At 37.0% G+C, this 22,536-nt stretch overlaps 1 protein-coding gene and 1 pseudogene across 3 annotated transcripts in view; both read right to left on the bottom strand.

Annotated features, from left to right (window-relative positions):
* Window positions 1-22,536, bottom strand: part of SGCZ (sarcoglycan zeta) — a gene marked incomplete at both ends in the record, with an annotated part of 369,456 nt that overhangs the window by 295,369 nt on the left and 51,551 nt on the right. The window lies entirely within an intron of this gene.
* Window positions 19,201-20,169, bottom strand: LOC308429757 (aldo-keto reductase family 1 member B1-like; annotated as a pseudogene). Its single transcript has one exon. The product of its transcript is annotated as an aldo-keto reductase family 1 member B1-like (transcript).

The following is a 22,536-nucleotide window of genomic DNA, read 5'->3' as shown; positions in this document are numbered from 1 at the left end:
CTACTTTTGCTTCTAATAGTTTCAGTGTACCTCTTTTAATGTTGAAATCTTTGATTCTCTTGCACTTAAGTTTTGTACAAGATCAGAAAGGGTCTATTTTCATTCTTCTGCATGCTGATTGCCAGTTGGACCAACACCACTTGTTGAAGAGGCTTTCTTTTTTTCACTAAATGTTTACAGTTCTTTTGTCAAACATCAAGTGATCAAAGATGTGAGGGCTCATTTCTGGATCTTCTATTCTATTCCATTGATCCATGTGCCAATCTCTGTACCACTAGCATGCAGTTTTTAGCACAATTGCCTTGTAATATAGCTTGAGGCCAGAGATACTGAATCACTTAGAATTTTTCCTGTTGTTGAGGATGAATTTTGGTATTCTGGGTCTTTTGTTATTCCAGATAAAATTCCACGTTGCTTTTTCCAACTATATAAAGAAATGAGTTGGAATTTTGATGGGGTTTGCATTGAGTCTGCAGATTGTTTTTGGTAAGATGGCCATTTTTGCAATGTTGATCCTTCTAATCCATGAACATGATAGATCTTTCCTTTTTCTGAGATCTTTCTTGATTTCCTTTGTTAGATACTTTCAGTTCTTGTCATACAGGTCCTTCACTTCCTTAGTTAGAGTCACACGAATGTATTTCATACTATTTGTGACTATTATGAAGGGTATCCTTTCCCTAATTTTGTTCTCCGAATGTTTGTCCTTTGAGTAGAGGAAGGCTACTGATTTGTTTGAGTTAATTTTATATCCAGCTACTTTGCTGAACTTGTTTATCAGCTGTAGGATATCTCTGGTGGAGTTTTTGGGGTCACTCAAGTACACTATCATGTCATCTGCAAATAGTGATGTTCTTAACTCTTCCTTTTCAATTTGAATCCTTTTGATTTCTTTTTGATGTCTAATTGCTCCAGCCAGGACTTTCACTACTATGTTTAATAGGTAAGGGGAGAGTGGGTATTCTTGTCTAGTCTATGATTTTAGTTGGATTACTTCAAGTTTTTCACCATTAAGTTTAATGTTGGCTATTGGTTTGCTGTATATTGTTTTTATTATGTTTAAGAATGGGCTTTGGATTCCTGTTCTTTCCCTGACTTTTAACATGAATGGATGTTGAATTCTGTCAAATTCTTTCTCAGCATCTAGTGAGATGACCATGTGTTTTTTTTTTTTTTTTTTTTTTTTTTTTTTTTGAGTTTGTTTGTATGGTGTATTATGTTGATGGATTTCCTTATATTAAACCCTCCCTGCATCCCAGGGATGAAGTCTACTTGACCATGTTGAATGATCATTTTGATGTGTTCTTAAATATGAATTGCAAAGATTTTTTTTTTGAGTAATTTTGCATCAATGTTCACAATTGAGATTGGTCTGAAGTTCTCTTTCCTTTTAGGGACTTTGTGTGGTTTAGCAATGAGGGTTATCTTGGCCTTAAAAAATAACTTAGGTACTGTTCCATCAGACTCTATTTTGTGGAATAGTTTGAAGAGTATTGGTATTAGGATTTCAATAAATGTCTGATAGAATTCTGCACTGAACCCATCTTGACCTGGGCTTATTGTGGTTGGGATGCTTTTGATGACTGCTTCAATTTCTTTAGTTGTAATGGGATTATTTAGATGTTTTACCTGGTCCTGATTTATCTTTTGTATCTGGTATCTGTCTAAGAATTCATCCATTTCCTCCAGATTTTTCAGCTTAGTCGAGTATAGGCTTTTTTAGTAGGATCTGATGCTTTCTCGATTTTCCTGAGTTTCAGTTGTTATGTCTCCAATTTCCTTCCTGATTTTGTTAATTTAGATACTCTCTCTTTGCACTCTAGTTAGTCTGGCTAAGGGTTTATCAATCTTGTTAATTTTCTCAACGAACCAGCTCTTGGTTTTGTTGAATCTTTGAATGGTTATGTTCGTTATATTTGGTCAGATTCCGCTCTGTGTTTGATTATTTTTTGCAATCTACTCCTCTTGGGTTTATCTGCTTTCTTTAGTTCTAGACCTTTCAACTGTGCTGTCAGTTTGCTAGTGTATGCTCTCTCCAGTTCATTTTGGAAGCACTCAGACCTCTGAGTTTTCCTCTCAGTACTGCTTTCATTGCACCCCATAGTTTTGGGTATGTTGTGTTTTCGTTTTCATTAAATTCTAGAAAATCATTTTTTTCTTTATTTCTTCTTTGACCATGCTATCATTTAAAGGAGCCTTGTTTTGTTTCTATGTGTATATGGTCTTTTTGTTGTCTTTGTTGTTATTAAAGACCAGTCTTAGACCGTGGTAATCTGATGCATGGGAGTAATTAAATTTTCTTATATCTATTGATGCTTGTTTTGTGACCGATTATATGGTCAATTTTGGAGAAGTTTTTATGAGGTGCTGAGAATGTGTATTGGTTTGCTTTAAAATGACATGTTGTGTAGATACGTATTAATTCCAATCAATTCATAAACTCTGCTAGTTTCATTGTGTCCTTGTTGATTTTCTGTTTCCATGATCTGCCCATTGATGAGAGTGAGTTTTTGAGGTCTCACACTATTATAGTGTGGGGTTCAATGTAGTATTTGAGCTTTAGTTGGATTTCTTTTATGAATTTGGGTGCTCTTGTATTTGGAGCATATATGTTAAGGATCGAGAGTTCCTCCTGAAAAAATTTCTCTGTAATGAGCAAAAAGTGTCCTTCCTTGTATTTTTTGATAGCTTTTGGTTGAAAATCTACTTTATTTGCTATTAGAATGTCTACTCCAGATTGCTTCTTGTGGCTAAGTGCTTGGAAGGTTTTTTTCTCAAACTTGTACTCTGAAATAGTGTCTGTCTTTGTCTTTGAGATGAGTTTCTTGTATGCAGCAAAATGCTAGATTCCGTTTGTGTATCCAGTCTTATAGCCTATATCTTTTGATTGGGGAAATGAGTCCATTTATGTTAACAGATATTAAGGAATAGTGGTTGCTGTTTCCTGCTATTTTTGCTTTTAGAGGTAGAATTGTGCCTGTGTGTCTTTCTTCTTTTGCTTTTCTTGCTTAGGTATTATCTTGTTTTTACTAGGATGTAGTTTCCCTCCTTGTATTGGGTTTTCCACCTTTAATTCGCTGTAGTGCTGGGTTTCTGGTCTGATATTGTATAAATCTAGTTTTGTCCTGGAATATCTTGGTCTCTCCATCTATGGTGATTGAGAGTTTTGCTGGGTATAGCATCTTGGGCTGACACTTGTGTTCTGTTAGGGTCTGCATAATATCTATCTAGATCTTCTAGCTTTCATAGTCTCTGTTGAGAAGTCGGGTGTGATTCTGATTGGTCTGCCGTTAGATATTACATGATGTTTTTCCCTTACTGCTTTTACTATTCTTTCTTTGCTTTGGGCATTTTGTACTTTGACTATTATGTTTCGGGAGGAATTTCTTTTCTCATCCACTCTATTTGGAGTTCTGTAGGCTTCTTTTATGCTCGTGGTCATCTCATTGTTAAGGCTAGGAAAGTTTTCTTCTATGATTTTTTTGAAGATATTTTCTGTGCCCCTTAGTTGATATTCTTCTCCTTCTTCTATTCCTATTATCTTTTGGTTTGATCTTCTCATTATGTCCTGGATCTCTTGGATATTTTGGGTTAGGGGCTTTTTGGCTTTTGCATCTACTCTGACTGTTTTTTCTGTTTTCAATGTTGTCTTTGGCCCCTGAGATTCTCTCTTCCATCTCTTGTAGTCTATTGGAGATGCTTGCATCTTTGACTCCTGATTTCTTTTTAAGTTTTCTACCTCCAGGACTGTCTATTTTAATGCTTTATTGTTTACATTTCCATTTTAAATTCCTTCTTCAATTCCTTCATCTCTTCATTTCTGTTTTTCTCTAGTTCTTTGATTTCTTTGAGTGTTTTTTTGTTTCCTCTTTAAAAGCTTTTATTTCTTTATATTTTTCATTCCTTTCTTGTTTAAGTATCTCTATCTTGATCTTGAGGTATGATTTTAGGTCTGAGTCTTCTTTTTCTAGATTGTTTAGCATTCCGCTGTTTGCTGTGATGGGAGCGTTGGGTTCTGGGGTTGCCAGGTTTTCTTGGTTTCCATTGGGTAAGTCTTTTGCTTTTCTCTTGCCTTCGTGTTGTCTGTGGTTATATGTGGTCTTGTTGTCAGTGATTGGTTCTCTTCTCTCCTGTGTACCTGTCCTGTGCCCCTGTATCTCTGCTGTTCCTGGTGGCAGATGGCCTGAGTTTCTGTTCTGCATGCAAGGGCCATCTGGGTGGAAACTCTGTCCCTGTGGCAGAGTTCCTTCTTCCCTGAACTACTGTGGTGGATGCACTTTCTGCATGATTATCCTAGACCTCTATGTGTCCTGGCTTCTCACAGCCCAGTCTCATCAGGCCTCTGTCCCTGGATCTCTGCTGTTCCTCCACATGTTTCCTTTTATTTCCAAAGTAGTATTGTATTCTTGGACTATTCAGTACATTGTTTCCTGGTGTAAATTTAGAAAATGGAATGCTTCATTGCACCCATCTGGCCTGCAGACACCTAAACCCTACACTGTTGCTGGTGCCTAGAGGTGCATGCAGACACTAATTTGGTGTGGAAATTGCTTGGTTGGTTCTGCCAGCAACTGACCAATGAAGATGTGGATGCTTGGAGCCAACCATCTGACTCAGCTCAAAGACCTCTGTGGGGCAGCTGGAGGACTGGAAAAGAGAAGGGGGATTGCAACTCCATAGGAGAATAATGTCAGCACCCCAGACCACCCAGTCCTCACATGGACTAGAACACCCACCAAGGAGTGTAAAGGGAGAGATCTATAGCTTCAGATACATATGTAGCAGAGAATGGCCTTGTTGGACATCAGTGGAAGGGGAGACCCTTTGTCCTGTGAAGGCTTGATGTTCCATTGTAGGGGGATGCTGGTGGGTTGGAGTGGGAGAATGTGGGGGAAATCACCCTCATAGAGACATAGGGAGAGGGATGAGAGGGCAGATGTGAGATGGGAAGTTTTGAAGGGGTAACTAGAAAGTGGCATATCATTTGATATGTAAAGGAATATAATGATTAATAATAATAGTAATAAGAATAATTAAGGAAAAGCTCTAAATCTCATTTTACAAAATAAAAGTTTATATAGTTAAAAAATCAGAAGTATTTTAAAAATATATACTTTAATTATTTTTACTCATTTCATCTATAATCCTCAATTTCTAACATGTATGTGTCACAGAATTCAACAGTGATGTCACTGACCTGGAGATCATTAAGCAATTCAAATATAATTTAGGTAAATAAAACCCAAAAATACATTATAGAGTAAATAATGTTGCTTTTATTTGGAACTCTGTATGGTCATTTAATCAGGACAATTTTTCACAAGTTACTTTTGCTAATCAAATGAAATGTTATAAAAGTATAGAAAAATAATCTGATTCAAAATACATTCTTGTTAAATTTTCATTTGTAGCACACAATCATAAAAATATTTTAATTTATGATTTTAATGCTAATGGCTGTCAATGTGGCAAAACCATGCTGGAAATTATTAGGAGAACACTAAAACCGAAACCCTAAGCCAAGATTTCAGGAAGCTGATAATTAGAGAATGAATCAATTGGAAATAATTTCAGTTTACAGAAGTGATAAGAAGTCCTAATTGTGGAATCACAACAATATTATACATAACAAAAGTGTGGGTTTCAATATGCACATTTACTTCCATGGTTAATTTTCTACATCAATTTGATTGGGTTTGAAGATTCTTAGATTGCTAGAAATAATATTTTATGTGTTTTCTTGTTAGGACATTTATAGAAAAAATTGTATTTGTACCTAAAATAAAAGCCAAGAATGAAGAATTTACAGTAAGGAGGAGGAACCATGATCAGTGTGGTGGGCATCCTGTAATATTGGTGTCTGGTCATAATAAATCAACCAGGGAGAGGGATATCACTTCAGATGTAAACGAATGGAGTGATCAATAAAAATAAATAAATACAGAAAGGGAAAGAAATGAGTAGAGGAGCAGCTCCAGATTGCAGCCAGCACAGTCTCACAACTCTCACTCTCCATAATAATGAAACCGAATTGCTTAGTACAGCTCTTGGATGAACCTAGACTTTAAGTCTCAATTCTACCGTGAAAACACCTAAATACATGCATTTCTGTAAGTGCACATAAAATGTATAAATGGAGTAAGATACGTTGGCTACAGTGGACTGGTTTAGTTTAACCAGCAAGGTGGAAGTGAATATTCATGACTCAAGAAGACAGAATATTTGTGTTGTGTTCTACTCTCTTGAAGTCACATTCTATGATTTTCTACTCACTTCCAGAATTACGAATTTACCCTGTCAGTACAAAATTAAATTTCACTGTGCTTCCTGTAACTTGTAAATGCAGCTGCAACTCTATGGGATACTCATCACAAATATTTTGTACCTTCTTAGTAATCTCTGGAGAGCTCCCGTTGCTGGTGGATATTCCTCCTCTAAGATTCCTATATACTCTGTCAATTTACCTCATATTTTCCTCAGTTTTTTCCTTGTTTTAAGTTCTGTTACTACCTTAGAGGAAAATGTAAAATCTTTTTAACAGCAACTATATAAATATTTTTATTAATTATTTTATGAATTTTGATTGTTAGTCACAGGTGTTTTTTTTTGCTTTATTTTTTTTTAAATAAAGGAAAACTCAAAGCTGCTTTCAGAGAAAATCCTTTAAAACAACCTTTGAAATATTGAAATACCTTGGTCTTAAGTATTTGATTTTATGAGCTCATTAGTGAATGTTAATATTCTTTATGGAAATTTATGATCAATATTTTTATGCTTTATATCACTACAAGTTGTTTTAATACTAGTGACTTTTATTATTCTATGAGTATTCTCAATTGAGTTTGGATAGTGGAGGTGACATAATTAACTTTTCTTTATTAGCTACTCCCTCAAAGTAGTTTTCAACTATTTTACTTTCCTTCTATATTTGATCACATACCAAAGTTGTTTGATGCAGTAGGTATATCAGGCTAATAAATGGTTCCATTTGGCATAATCTATTACAATGAAAATGTTGCATGAATTTCTAAACATTGTATTTCTCTTAAACTGAATTAAAATTCCTGATATTAGCATGTAACCTAACAAATAATCTGTTTAAAAATCTTAGGTTTAAAAGTTGCTAGAATTTGCTTTAATGAGTTATTTTTTAACATCGTTGATTTAGAATATCCACTCTGAAAAGTTTTGTTTAAGTATTCTTTAAAATATGTTATATATCCAGAACTTCACTCAAGGTTCTGACCGCTCACAAAAGCAACATACCATGAGATGAGGAATTAGATTTAACACTGTGCCCAGCTACAGGGTTGTGCACCAGATAGAAGGCCCGGGACACTGAATGATGTCTTGACGTGCCATATATCAATGAACTTTCAGTCAGCATTTTTAGGAAGACACAGGATCACTTTGGAAAACTGTTTGCCACTTTCAGACCAAACTTAGGTATATTCCTATTATATAAACTGATCATCCAGTTTGTGTGTGCTTGACTGTGACAAATTATATCTTGCTAAAAGCATACACTAAGATACTATCTTCACTAATGATTGCCTAAAAATAGAAGCAACTAAGACTTCCTTTACTGTAATTGATAAACTATGACACACCAAACAATGAAACATTATTTGGTCTTTAAAAGTAAGGACTTTTCACCAGTGTTTCGGGTACCAACATGTACACTGAATACTACCAGAGCATCAATCCAAGTACAAACCCTGCAATGGTATCCTGCCAACAAGAGGCTTTAGTAAAATGGTGCCATCGCTTGTGGGAGCAAACAACCAATGAATGATTTGGTTTAAGAGCCACTACATGGGATGGAAACCATACATTACAATGTTTACAATTCTTGGTTGACAACGAAAAATTAAAGCCAATGACCTAGGAGAAAACACATACACACACAGACACACAGACACACAGACACATAGACACACAGACACACACACACACACACAGACATGTACACACACACATACACGTATGTTGCTCTTCAAAACGAAAATGTAAATAAAATGACTTCTAATGACATTCTGCTATACTCATAGATCAGTGACTGGCTAATCTTTGACCTGAGAAACTTTCTTCTGGTCACATGGGAACAACTAGAGTGACTCTGAGCTAAATATTTTGTAGAGAAAGGACTCAGAACATTCAACCCTAAATGAGATGCCTCTATCAATTCCATACCCTTAGGGTACAATAAACTTTGTGGGAGAGGAGTCATAAAATGTGCCAAGCCAGAAGGATGAAGAACACTAAAGAGGCAAACCTTCTTAAACAAAGTAGAACCTACACACATGTGAACTCACATGGACTGAGGCAGCTAACATAGGACATACACAGGTCTGCACGGGATGTGAAAGAGGAGTCAGAAAATATGATGAACTGGAGGAATGGAGGTCAGTAAAAGAAACAAAATGCTTTAAACTTAGGAGGACCCACAGATATGTGGCCACACAGGACTGAGAAAGCAAGCACAGGACCTACCCTGGTCTGTCCTGCACCACATGACATACTGAAGGTAAAAGGGAAAGTGTACACCTGAACCCATCCTTAATCTGGAAGCTATCTGCAACTGATAACCACTTGAAAATGAAAAATTAGATTTCTCACTGGGGAAATAAACCACTTTCCCCTAAGGGTAGGCCCATGCTCAGTAATAAATGCCCAACAGAAAAAAAAAACTCAAGATATTTGGAGGTTACTTGTCAAGTCCCATCAGAGTTTTTTATTTTATTTTTCTTTGTCTTATTTTTATTTTACTTTACATTTCTTTACTGTGGTTAATTAATTAATTTATTTTCTTTACCCAATAAGTTTTGTCTATATATTACAGCTTTCAATGTTGTGTTTTTATAGGATTTCTGTATGTATGAATGAGTATGTTTCTGCATCTTGAAATTTTTGTGAGCTTTTCCTGTCTCTTTTCCTTATGTTTGTTTGTTTCATACCATCCCAATTTTTCTATTTATCTTATTATATTTTAATTTTATTATCATGCTTTATATATGTGCTTTCTAGCCTGAGACAGAAAGAGGGTAGATTCAAATGGTAGGTGATGTGGGGAGGAGCTAGAAGTATAAAAGAATTTAAAATCATATTATGTGGGAAAAATAGCTACTTTCAGTACAAGAATAAGTACTTAGAGATAAAGAAAATGAGGTTAAAAAAATGAGAGGATCCAGAAGCTGGAAAGATGTCCATCAACAGAGGAATGGATACAGAAATTGTGGTACATTTATACAATGACTTCATGAAATTAATAGGCAAATGGATGGAACTAGAAGCTATCATCCTGTGTGCGGTCACCCAGTAACAAAAAACACTCATGGTATGTACTCACTGATAAGGGGATACTAGCCCAAAAAGCTCAGAATGCCCAAGAAACAATTCATAGACTTTATGAAGCTGAAAAGGAAGACCCTAATGTGAATGCCTCAATCCTTAGAAGGGAGGACAAAACACTCAATAGAAGAAATAAAGATACAAATAGAGTAGCAGGGATTGAAGAAAATATCATCCAGAGAAGGCCTCACTTGCGGTATTCAGCTACCAAACCCAGTCACTATTGCTGATGCCAAGAAGTGTTTACTTGCAGGAGCCTGATATGAACTGCCAGAGCATACTAATACAGATGAGGATGCTTACAGTTAACCGTTAGACTGAACAAGGGGACCCCAACGAAGGAGCTAGAAAAAAGACTAAAGGACCTGAAAGGGTTTACAACACCATTATCAAACAACCAAACTTTCCACAGATCCCAGGGACTAAAACACAACCAATGACTGTGCATGGAGAGACCCATGGCTCCAGCTGCATATGCAGCAGAGGATAACATAGTCTGGCATCAATGGGAGAAGAGTCCTTTGGTCCAGTGAAGGCTTTTTTTTCCCAAAGTGAGAAAGTGCCAAGGTGCTGAGGTGAGAAAGGTTGGGAGACGGAGCAGTCATGGAAGCAAGAGGGGGGTGCCAATGCGGGGAGCATAAGGTTAATTGGAGCTGGGAAAGGTTCCAACTACCAAAGTTACCTTGTCCTTGGCGCCTGTGAGAGCAGACAATTCACATAAATCACAGTTCCCTTTAACCAGGGTTAGCCATAAGCAAAAGGAAAAAAACCCAGGTTGGCAAGGTGTATCCTAGGATCAAGGTTGGTGCAGCTGCAAGTTCTCCCATAGCAGCAAGTGCAGACTTTTTAAGGACACAACATTTCCTCAAGGTTCGCAGAACAGTCTATAGATACTTTCTCAGCCTCGAATAATTGACTCAATGAAGCAAAGGTTTTGTTGAAACATTTCACTCAAAGCAAGACACATAGGCTTCTAGGTACATTTCACTATGTATGCACAACACTCTCCCTTTACGTACATACATAAAAACCTCTGATTAAACACTTCTCCTTTTAACAGAGTTTAATAGAGTTTTCTGCTTCTATAACAAATCTCCTGAGGTAAGATAACTTTATTATTAGAAGGAATAATTTAGGGGAAAAGTTTGAAAGTAATCATTGAGTTTCTGGAAGACTCCTTTGGCTGTGCCTCGTCGGTAGAGATTAGTACTTGTGGGAAAAGACACTGCAATGCAAGTGGAAGCCAGAAACCCCCTCAGGATCATTTCACAGGTAACAATTGTCAGATATAAGATAAAATTGAAAAATAAGCAGAATAAGTCTTTTTAATAAGAAAATTAAAAAAAAAAAAAAAACTGTAGGAACTAAGAGAGGATGTAAGAGATTTTTCTCCTGAAACTCCGTGCCCAAAAAAAAAAAAAAAAAAAAAAAAAAAAAAAAAAATCTAAAGCCCTCTTTTCCAAAGAAAAGAGAAAAAGAGAAAAGCAAAACCAAACCAATCCAAAAAATCAGTATTTCTCCCTTCTCTACTCACTTCCATGTTTATCTAAAACTACATTTAACTTCTTCCTCTTCCGATTTTTGCCAATTTTCTTTGGTGATAATAGTTAATACTAATTTCATAGAAATATTCTGATAAGAATTTACACATGTCCAAACACTGAATTAGTTCACTTTCATACATCCCTTCAAATGTTCTTTGTCTCTGTCTCTCTTTCTCTCTTGGTCTCTCTCTCTGTGTCTATCTCTGTCTCTCTCCATCTCTCTCTCTCTCTGTCTCTCCATCTCTGTCTCTCTCTTTGTCTCTCGCTCTGTCTGTCTGTCTGTCTGTCTCTCTCTCTCTCTCTCTCTCTCTCTCTCTCTCTCACACACACACACACACACACACACACACACACACACACACACACACACACATGGATAAATTGTCTTACTTCTAGGATCAACCTTCTCCTTGTGACTATGACCTTCTTCCTGTTAGGGATGCATGGTGATTTATTGGTCCAAAATACCATTAGATATTTCCTGCATCAGCAAATTTCCGTTCTCTATTATATCATACACAGCCACTGTGTTTTGCTGTCAACATGCCTCAGCAACTTAGTTTGTAACCTAAGTGATCTATCTACTCAGTAAGTAGTAATGACTAAGCAATCATTTAAAGCACTGTACCCGAATTGACAGACAGCTATGGATTAATTGCATTTCTTGTTGTAGGATTTGCTCTCAAACTTTATTATTACTATGAAAATTACATAAAGCCAAAAATATGAACATATGACTACTCACCAAGTCCTACAGAACACTTCATGGGGGAAATTTTACACAGAGAGAATATAACAAATCAGGTTTTTAGAAACTCACATTTGTAAAAGATATAAGTGCCACATAAATATCACACCCAGCACAGGAATGCTCAGAGGGCAGTATTAAGTCATTGAATCCAACAAGCCTCTTTCCGCTCTCACTGATCCAGAGCATAATCATTACGTTCACATGAAGGAATGTGGATATCTCTTTAGACATATCTTTTAATGTGTAAATCCCCTTCTAATTTATAACTGCATAATGTAATTGTAGAGTTTTTTTTTTTTTTTTTTAACCTAAATGAGTATACTGGCTGGTTTTGTGTGTCAACTTGACACAAGCTGAAGTTATCACAGACAAAGGATCCTCCCTTGAGGAAATGCCTCCATGAGATTCAGTTATAAGACATTTTCTCAATTATGGTGGAAGGGCCCATTGTGGGTGGTGCTATCCCTGGGCTGGTAGACCTGAGTTCTATAAGAAAGCAGACTGAGCAAGTCAGGGGAAGGAAGCCAGTAAGTACCATCCCTCTCTGGTCTCTGCGTCAGCTCCTGCTTCCCAAGCCATTTGAGTTCCATTCCTGACTTCCTTTGGTGATGAACAGCAATGTGGAAATGTAAGCTGAATAAATCCAGTAAATCTTTTCCTCCCCAACTTGCCTATTGCTAATGATGTGTGTTTAGGAATAGAAACCTTGACTAAGAAAAATTGGTACCAGCATAGTGGGGTATTCATAGGACAACCTAACCATGTTTTGGAGAGGACTGTGGAATGACTTTGGAAAGTTTGGCTAGAAGTGAAAGAGAGTGGTGGTTTGGAGAGCCATTTGAGGTTAAGAACGTTGTGGAATATTTTGGAGAAACTTAGAAGCTGATGTTGTGAACAGTGCAAATGATAGAGCCCTGGCTTATGGAATCTCAGAGGGAAGATTAAAGAGTCCCATCAGGGCTATTTCTATTTTGATTGTGAAGGTACTGAGATTTCAGTTAGCTGAGGCTGAAGAATCAGCTACAGTTAACAAAAAACCAGAACTACTAAAGCTTTACTTGGCCTGTTGATCCCTGTTAGCTGGAACTAAGAAATCAGTGGTGACTAAGAGGAGACTAGCATCATTAAGGTGAAATCTTGTGGGAAGTGTTTTCTGAGAGCACCAAGAGGTTCTGTTCCAGAGATAGCCAAAATTGTACCATGTGCTTCAGCTGAACTTGATAATGTGTAAAAGTCCCAGAGGTGGTACTACTTTGAAGGCACTGAAGGATCATGAAGAACCACTGAAGCTTGGCACTGTCAGAGGGAACAGAAGGCCATTGATGCAGGTGCAGCCTTAGTTGCAATTGGTGGCCCAGGCTAGAATGAGTCATGCAAAGGAGTTGAGGCTTGGCACCATGAAAAGAGCCTATGAACAGCTATTGGTAAAGCCTAGTTTCAGAAGAAGACAGCAGTGTTTTGGAGATGCTCATACCATGAGATAACCACCAAGAAAAGCAGCAGCAGTGGAGAAGAGGCAGCTGGAGTCTAGAAGAGAAGGTGTTTACTACAAAGGGCAGAGCTGGATAAGTGATCCAAGCCCTTGGAGGAGCCCGGAAGATTGTGTGTGTATCCCAGATATTAGATGGTTAGTGTAATTTTGCTTTTGATTGTTGCTGTGCCCTGATATTTTTCCTCTAAAAGAAGAAAGTATTTTTAATTGAGTTAAGAGAATTTGAACTGTAAAATGACTGAATTTTAAAACAGATTGGACATCTTAAAGAGATTGAAATTTTAATATATAAGAATTTGTAAAGGCTCTGAAACTTTCAAAGTTATTTAGATCTTGGGGATGGATAAGAAAGTAAGGTTTGAGGCTTAATAATGATGTGGTTGTGTGTCAAGTTGACAAGGGGTCAATTATACTGGCAGGTTTTGTGTGTCAACTTGACACAAGCTAGACTTATCACAGAAAAAGGAGTTGCCCTTGAGGAAATGCCTCCATATGATCCAGCTGTAAGACAAAGTTGGGAGGGCCCAGCCCATTGTGCCATTGTACATGGTGCCATCCCTGGGCTGGCAGTCTTGGGTTCTAGCTGAGAAAGCCAGTGGAAGCTAACCAGTAAGTAGCATCCCTCCATGATTCCTGCTTCCTGACCTGGTTGAGTTCCAGTCCTGACTTACTGTTGTGATGAAGAGCAATATGGAAGTGTAAGCTGAATGAGTCCTTTCCTCCCCAACTTGCTTCTTGGTTGTGATGTTTGTGGAGAAATAGCAATCCTGACTAAGACAATAAGAATTTGAAACTATTCTGCTCAAGTTCTGTAGGAATACCTAAAGGCTTCTTTTTTTTTTTTAATAATACACAAGAAAAATACTACTTTATGATAAACAAAGTGCAAGATGTCACACAGTGTGTGGTATAATATATAACATTAGAGATTTGTCTTACAAATTTGCTGCCAACTACTCATACCCTGATTGTTACAGATTCCATAGGTATGATTTGAAAAGTGCTTCAAATCATAATTCTTTCTATAGTGGCCATTTATTACATTTGGTATTATTCAGGGAAGAAATGTATAATTTGTGGATGGTTTAAAATTATTTCTATATACTCAGTTGGTTATATCTTAATTCCAGAGAGAATTTCTTTTTTTAGGTCAATTTGGGTTTAATGATCTTTGATCTACATTATAAGTACCTGTTATATTCACTTCAAATTTGCATGTAATTACTGCACAGAGCCTGTGAATGATCTTCTTATACCATTCCAGGTTTAGTGAGTATTTGCTAAGCAAGTATATTTTAAAATTATTTTTATGCAATATACTGAGTACCCTTTACTCTCCCCCAAGTCTTCTTATAGGCTCCCAACCCCACAACTCATGAATTAAAAACGTTTATTGTAGAGGATATCCTGGAAATGTTTGTGTTATTCTCATTTTATCTTTTCTTTCAGGATATCGTGGCTTAGGTTTACAGAACACACAAGTGAATAAGATTCCTATTCCTAATAGGTGTTTAAAAAACACTCCTTCTGCTCTGAAAATATGGAGTTTCATGTTTTTATTACCCTTGGAGACAATCAAATGTCTTGACTTGAAGTGTCCTAAAAGTTGTATTCATTTTATGACTGTGAATTTATATGGGTGTATGGCTGTGTGTGTGTGTGTGTGTGTATGTGTGTGCGTGCGTGTGTGTGTGTGTGTGTGTGTGTGTGTGTGTGTGTGTCAGGAGGTAAAAACATGTTTTGATATCCCTTTGCAAGTATATGTAGAGGTAACAGGCATTTGGTGTCTTCTTCCCTCACCATCAATCCTCTTTATCAGACAGGGTGAATCTAAGGCATACAAGTTCATGTAGGATGGGTGGTTTTGAACTTGGGTTTGGTCTCTATTCTTTCCCTAAATGGAGATTACCAAATTGATAGCAGGCATTTATTGAGGTTCTGGAGATCTGAATTTTAACCCCTATACTTGAAAATCAAGTATGATGCCCACTGAAACATCTTCCCAACCCACCTACTTAATTCCTAGTATCGTTGTCCCATATCTTACTAGCTTTTGATGCTATTTCAGATAAACATTTTATATCATTATTATTAAAAGGACTGCATTTATTCTATACTAAAGTATGAATAAACTTTTGATAAAACCTTTCCATACCACATCATTGTGTTTAAATTTAAAGTCTTTATAGTTTGTTACTTTTTACAAGACTATTGTAACTTTACCTAACATTGCAAAACTAATTGGTTAGTGTTTAACCAATGTTGGCATCATATTTGTGACTTCCCTGAATTAGTCTCCTTACAGAGATTACAGTTATATGACACCATACTCACATGGTATACCATGAGGAAAATTCATATTCTTTATTTATATTTATCAATTGTAATTATCATTTGACACCACAAAAATATTAATTTAAATAAATCATAAAATATGCACATTATTATTCATAGAATCTATAACCTCACGAAGTAAAATAAATAACCAATTGCTTTCCTTTATTTAAGGTGTATTTTAGACAGGATGCTGTGGCATGGACTGCCTTAGAACTAACTATGTGCACCAGGGTATCTTCAAACTCATGGTAAATATTTTCCTTTACCTACCTATTTAGAATTATTACAGTCAGTAAATTTGAATAGAGTATAACTTAATTTCCCCTAATATATCACCCTTTCAAATCTATACTTATTATAAAGCATTATAGAAATGCAATATAAAATCTTGAAAATGGCCTGTTTTCTAAAGAATTAATTATAAGCAAATTACTTTAGCAAGGTTATTTCTAAGAAGAGGCAGTTACATTAAGAAGAAAAATGAGAACAACTGTAAAAATCCATAATTGTAAACTATTGTTGTTGTCTTCAATGTGTTTGTCCTTAGAATACCTATTTCACCAGCTACGAAATTAAAAAATAGATAAAATTAATCTTTGCAAAAGTTAAGCAATATATTTCTCCATAAGAGCAGTATAATTGTAGCTGCATATAAGTTTATTAAGTTGTACAGTAATTTTTAAAAATAATACTGTGAAAAGAAGACTTTAAAACTACAAATATCAAAATAAAACTCATGCTAGCCTAGACATTTGCAAAGAAAAATTAGTATCTTTATTTCAAAAGCCATATTAATATATTTATACCCAAAACTATATTTGCTAATCCATTTGCAATTTGTACTGGTCTTGGTGTGTGTGTGTGTGTGTGTGTGTGTGTGTGTGTGTGTGAGTGTGTGATGTGTATGTGTGTGAATGTTTGTATAAGAATGTGTGTGTGAGTGTGTATGTGAATGTGTGTGTGTGTATGCGGGTGAGTGTGCATGTGTGAATGTATGTGTGCATATGTGTGTATGGATGTAAATGTGTGTGTGTATATATGTGTGCGATTTTTTATGTAGGAGTTTGAGCATACGTATATATGTGTGAATACATATGAATGTGTATATGCATGTGTATCTGCATGTATCTGTGTGTGAGTGTGTGTGTGTGTATTTCTATGTGAGTATGTATATTTGTGTATGAGTATATGAATGTGTGTGTGTATGTTTGTGTGTGAGTGTGTATATGTATTTCTGTTTTGTATTGGTATGAGTGTGAGTATATGTGTGTGCACATGTGTTAGTGTTGTGTGTATGACTGTATGTGTATGTGTTTTGTGTAGGTGTGTGTGTGTGTGTCTTTTTTGTAGCTACGTATGTGAGTTTTTTGTGTAGGTGTGTGTGTATGTGTTTAGGTATGTGTGTGTGGGTGTGCGTACATGTGTGTTTTTGTGTGTGAGTGTGTACAGGTGTTTGTGTTTGTGTAGTGGTGTGTGAGGGTGTATTTGTATGAATATGTATGTGAGTGTGTGCATGTATATGTGAGTGCATGTGTTGGAGTGTGTGTGACTGTGTGTGTGTACCTTTTGTGTATGTGTGCCAGTATGTGTGTGTGAGTATTTTGTGTAGGTTTGTGTATGAATTTGTATGTAATTTTGCTTTGTGAGGTGTGTATGCATGTGTGTGTGAGTATCTGTGTAGGTATATATGTGTGAGTGTGTGAGCATGTGTGTCTATGTATGTGAATGTGTGTATGTGCATGTATGTGTTTGTGTTGTTGTGTAGATGTGTGTAAGTATGTACATGTGTATGAGTGTGCATGTTAGTGGGTGTGCACGGGTATGTGTGTGTTTGTGTGTATGTGAGTATGTGTGTGTTTCTGTGTGTGTGTGTGTGTGTGTGTGTGTGTGTGTGTGTGTGTAAATGATGGTAAGAAGCAAGAGGAAAAAGTGAAAAGCCTGAATGGTCTAAATGATTTTAATATTTTGTGGGCAAAATATATGTGTTACAAAATAATAGTGTAGCTATATAAAGAGAGAACCCAGTGTATAAGAGCACAGACTCTTTTTCGAGGTCCTGAGTTCAATTCTGAGTACACACATGGTGGCTCACAACCAGCTGTCATGAAATCTGATGCCCTCTGCTTGTTTTCCGGTGTCATGCAGAAACCACATTCTTATAAATAAATGCGCCTTTTTAAAAAGAAACAATAAAGGAAGGAACATGTTGAATAGAAGAGAAATGATCTGAAAATGACACTTGTGCATCAATGAGTTTCTTTCACAACATCTCCAACCATACTTGACAGCGAACCGATCTACAACACAAACCTATCTACAATTTAAAAGCAGAACTTATTTTGAATATGTTTGTGCTTTGCTGTACACTACTGCTTATTAGAGAAGAAAACTTTGGATCCTACATATTTTCTATAGGAAGCGCCAGTGATGTTTGTCTGTGAAGCTTATTTTCATTTGAGTGTTACACATGTTTCAGAAAGGCACAAAGTAGGAAACCACACTAATGGTGTGTGCTCTTCTCATTCTCTACCCTCATGTTCCAGCTGTCTCCTCTCTGAAGGGTACAGAACATAACTCTTTGCATTAAATTAAAATTCACTGAATCAGACTTTGATATAGTCATCCAAATTATATCTACTGTAAATCAGGCCTATAAAAGTATATCTCATAAAAACATGCATTCTCATTCTGATATAATCAAAATATATTAACAAAATGTTTATTTCATTAATGTAATATTTTAATAATTCTTGGGTAATTATTTTATAATCATATATTAATTATTTTGATTCAATTTAAGACAACTCTTGTGATATTCTAGAGCAAGGACTGAAGGAAATGAAGGGGTTTGAAACCTCACAGGAAGAACAACAGTATCAACCAACCAGACCCCATCTCCCAGAGCTCCCAGGGACTAAACCACCAAGCAGAATATACATGGGGAGACGCATGGCTCCTGCTGGATATGCAGCAGAGGACGGCCTTATTGAGCATCACTGTGAAGCAAACCCTTTCATCCTGTAGAGGCTTCATGACCCAGGGTAGGGAAATTCTAGGGCACTGAGACAAGAGTAGGTAGGTAGGTGTGAGAGTACCCTCATAGAGGTAGAGAGAGGGGGAGGACTTTATTTTTGTGGAGGAGAAACTGTTAAGGGGATAACATTTGAGATGTAAATGAATAAAATAACCAATAAAAATGAAAAAGAAAAATAATTCTAGAGGACCCCCTTACTACCCAGTTTTTGACATTGTATATTTCCATTTGATCTGCTGCCCCTTCACTCCTGTGTTCTGTGTTAGCCATACCCTTGTAGATGTTATTGTTATGTTGGTGCCTAAATTTCCACACAAGTAAAGAAGGTTTATATGTTTTTCTTTTTTTTCACAAAAGCAGTTTTTATTTGAGGCAAGGAGAAGCCTAACCCACAGGATCACAGTTCTAAGCACTCAAATGTAAGTGTCAGTAGCACAGCCTGGGCTATAACTCTTGCTTCCCTTTGGCTGGAAAGGGTGCTTGTGTTAAAGTCCTTCAGGTGGGAAGAAGAAAGACCAAGAAAGGCTGAACAAACAGCTCCGCTACTAGTACTGCCCTGCAGATTCTACATAAACTAACAAACTCTCACTGTCTGGTCTGCAAGGTGACACCCAGTGCAGAGGAACACAGGACACAGGACACTCGCAAGGGCAGATGAGGCAGAAAAAACATGTATAAGCCTCTTGGGGCAAAGCAGGAATCCATAGCTTCAGACTTCGGCGTGGAAGGGGTAATCCTTGTGTTTGGCACAACTCATCAAGGCGCACACCCTCCAGTTCCTGTTGTAGCTGAGTAGAGTAGTCATGTCCTCGCTGCCCAGCTCAAAGTCAAAGACCTTAAAGTTCTCAGCAATGCGTGCTGGTGTCACAGACTTGGGGATCACTACCAAGTTCCTCTGAATGGGGAACCGGATCAGCACCTGGGCTGTGGTTTTATTGTACTTGGCTGCAATTGCCTTAATCCTGGGATCCTCCAGGAGAGAAGGGTCTTCAGGGTTGGCCCAGGGCCTGTCAGGAGAACCAAGGGGACTGTATGCAGTCACCACGATGCCTTTGCAATGGCAGTACTCAATCAGCTTCTCCTGAGTGAGGTACGGGTGGCACTCAATATGGTTAACGGCAGGCTTATATTTTAAGCCTGGTTTGTTCAAGATCCTTTCAATCTGAAGAGGGTTGAAGTTGGAGATACGAATTGTTTTTACTAAACCTTCATCAACGAGTTGTTCCATAGCCGTCCAAGTGTCCACAAAATCGGCGTCACTAGGAATCACGTTTCCTGATGCGTCCAGTGGGAAGTAGTCTGGCCCAGGCTTGAAGCCCGTTGGCCAGTGGATTAGGTAGAGATCCAGGTAGTCCAGCTGCAGGTCGCTCAGTGTCTTCCGTCAGGCTCCTTTCACCATGCTCTTGCCGTGGAACGTGCACGACAGCTTGCTGACGATGAAGAGGTCCTGGCACTTCACCACTTGCTCCTTGAGCTTCTCCTGGAGGGCCACGCCCACCTCCTTCTCATTCTGGTACAAGTGAGTGCAGTCAATGTGCTGATACCCCATGTCAATAGCAACCTTCACAGCTTCAGTCACCTGGCCAGGAGGAGACTTCCTGGTGCCCAGGCCCAGGATGGGCATCTTGGCGCCTTTGTTGAGTTCCAGATGGCTAGCCATGATCGCTGAACTTTACAGAGGCAGACTGGCAAATATGCTGAAGGTTTATATGTTAATTAGATAATATATATGTTCATATATATTCATTCATACACACACACACACACACACACAAACACCGTTAGCCCTTCACTCCTGTAATCAAAAGGCATGTTGAGGTGTGTGTAGGATTGGTGGGTGGGGACATCCTCTAGAAGATGTGGGAAGAGCAATGGGATGAAGAACTGTTGGAGGACAGAACAAAACGGAAGGAAAATAGTGACTGGACTTTAAAAAATGATTAAAGATAGTAATAATAATAAATTTAAATCAACAAAACAATGAATTATCAGCAAGAATGAGAATTAAGCTGTGAAAGGATAGGAGAGATTGGAAGAAACACTTTCTTATGTCGGTCCATTCTTGATGAGGCTATGAGCATAGTAGATCATTTCCATTCTAAAAATTTAGTTTAGACTTCTTTTTATATGATAAATTATGTTTATAGAGTTTTTTCATATCACAATAATTAATTAAAGCTTAATATTTTCAGGAAAATTCCTTCTTGATTATATATATATATATATATATATATATATATATATATATATATATTCTTATTTTTATTACTTAAAGAAAAAAAACATAATCTTGCAGAGTCTGAGAAGGCCCGCTGACATAAGGAATCACAGTCTGCCTGCAGAAAGCTGAGCACCCAAAGGAAGCTCAAGAGCTCTCTCCTTCCTGAGCCCACAGGTGAGTTCCCATTTTCTCTCCATTGACTATCTGTGGACAGACCACCAAGAACACATGCAGCATAGGTATTGCATTGCTGCTGGAGAACTGGTTGTTCTGGCCCTCCTCTGTGCCTAGAGGCAGAGCCAGACCCAAATCACCAGCATCAGAACTCACAGCCTGCCCACAAAGAGCTGAACAAGCAAATAGTCCTAAGATACAAGTTGGAGTAACCATTTTAATATTGAATAAGTTAGATTTTAAACCAAAAATTACCACAAAAGGTAAGAAAGGACTCTTTATAACCATCAAATTAAAAATCTTTTTTTTACTTTCAATTCTGAACATTTATGCTCCAGAAAAAAGGGCACCCACATTCATAAAAAAAATTCACACAAGGTCAGAAATTTCAATACTGTACTCTCATCAATGAACAGATCGTGGAAGCAGAAATTGAACAGAGACACAATGAAACTAACAGAAGTTATGAACCAAATGGATTTAACAGATATCTATAGAACATGTCATCCTAAAACAAAAGAATATACCTTCTTCTCAGTCCCTCACTGAACATTCACCAAAATTGACCTCTTAGTTGGTCACAAAAGAGGACTCAACAGATACAAGGAGATGGAAATAATCTCATGCTTTCTATCAGATCACCTGGACTAAGACTGTTCTTCAATAACAACAAAAACAACAGGAAGCCCACATACACATGGAAACTGAACAATGCTTTACTCAATGATAACTTGGTCAAAGAAGAAATGAAGAAAGAAATTAAATACATTTTATAATTTAATGAAAATGAAGGTACAATATACCCAAATTTATGGAACAGAATGAAAGCAAAGCTAAGAGGAGAAATCATAGTTCTGAGTAGAAGAACTCATAGCTCTGAGTGCTTCCAAAAAGAAACTGGAGGGAGTATACACTAGCAGTTTAAGAACACAACTAAAAGCTCTAGAACAAAAAGAAGCAGATATGCCGAAGAGGAGTAGATGGCCGGGCAGGAAATAATCAAACTCAGGGCTGAAATCAACCAAGTAGAAACAAAAATCTATACAAAAATCAACAAAATTTGAATTTGACTTTTTGAAAAAAAAACAAGAAGACAGATAAACTGTAGCCAGACTAACCAGAGGGATTAAAGACAGTAGTCAGATTAGCAAAATTGGAAATGAAAAGGAAACATAAGAAGAGAAACTGAGGTAATGATAAAAATCATCAGATCCTATTACAAAAGCCTATACTCAACAACACTGGCAAATCTAGATGAAGTGGAAATTTTTCAAACACCAGGAATCAAAGTTAAATCAGGCTCAGATAAAGCATCTAAACAGTCCAGTAACCCCTAAAAAATGGCAGCAGTCATCAAAAATCTCCCAAACAAATAAAAGCCCAGGACTAGATGGGCTTAGTGCAAGATTCTATCAGACCTTCATAGAAGACCTAATACCAATACTCTCCAAACTATTCCACAAAATAGAAACAGAAGAAACACTACCCAATTCCTTCTATGAAGCCACATTATGCTTATAACTAGACCACATAAAAACCCAACCAAGAAATAGAACTTCAGAAAATTCCCTTATGAATATCCATGCAAAAATACTCAATAAAATTCTCAAAAATAAAAATCCAAAAACACAT

The sequence above is a fragment of the Micromys minutus genome, assembly GCF_963924665.1.
Source record: "Micromys minutus genome assembly, chromosome: 14".
Lineage (NCBI taxonomy): Eukaryota > Metazoa > Chordata > Mammalia > Rodentia > Muridae > Micromys > Micromys minutus.
This window is presented reverse-complemented; position numbering and strand designations above follow the sequence as displayed.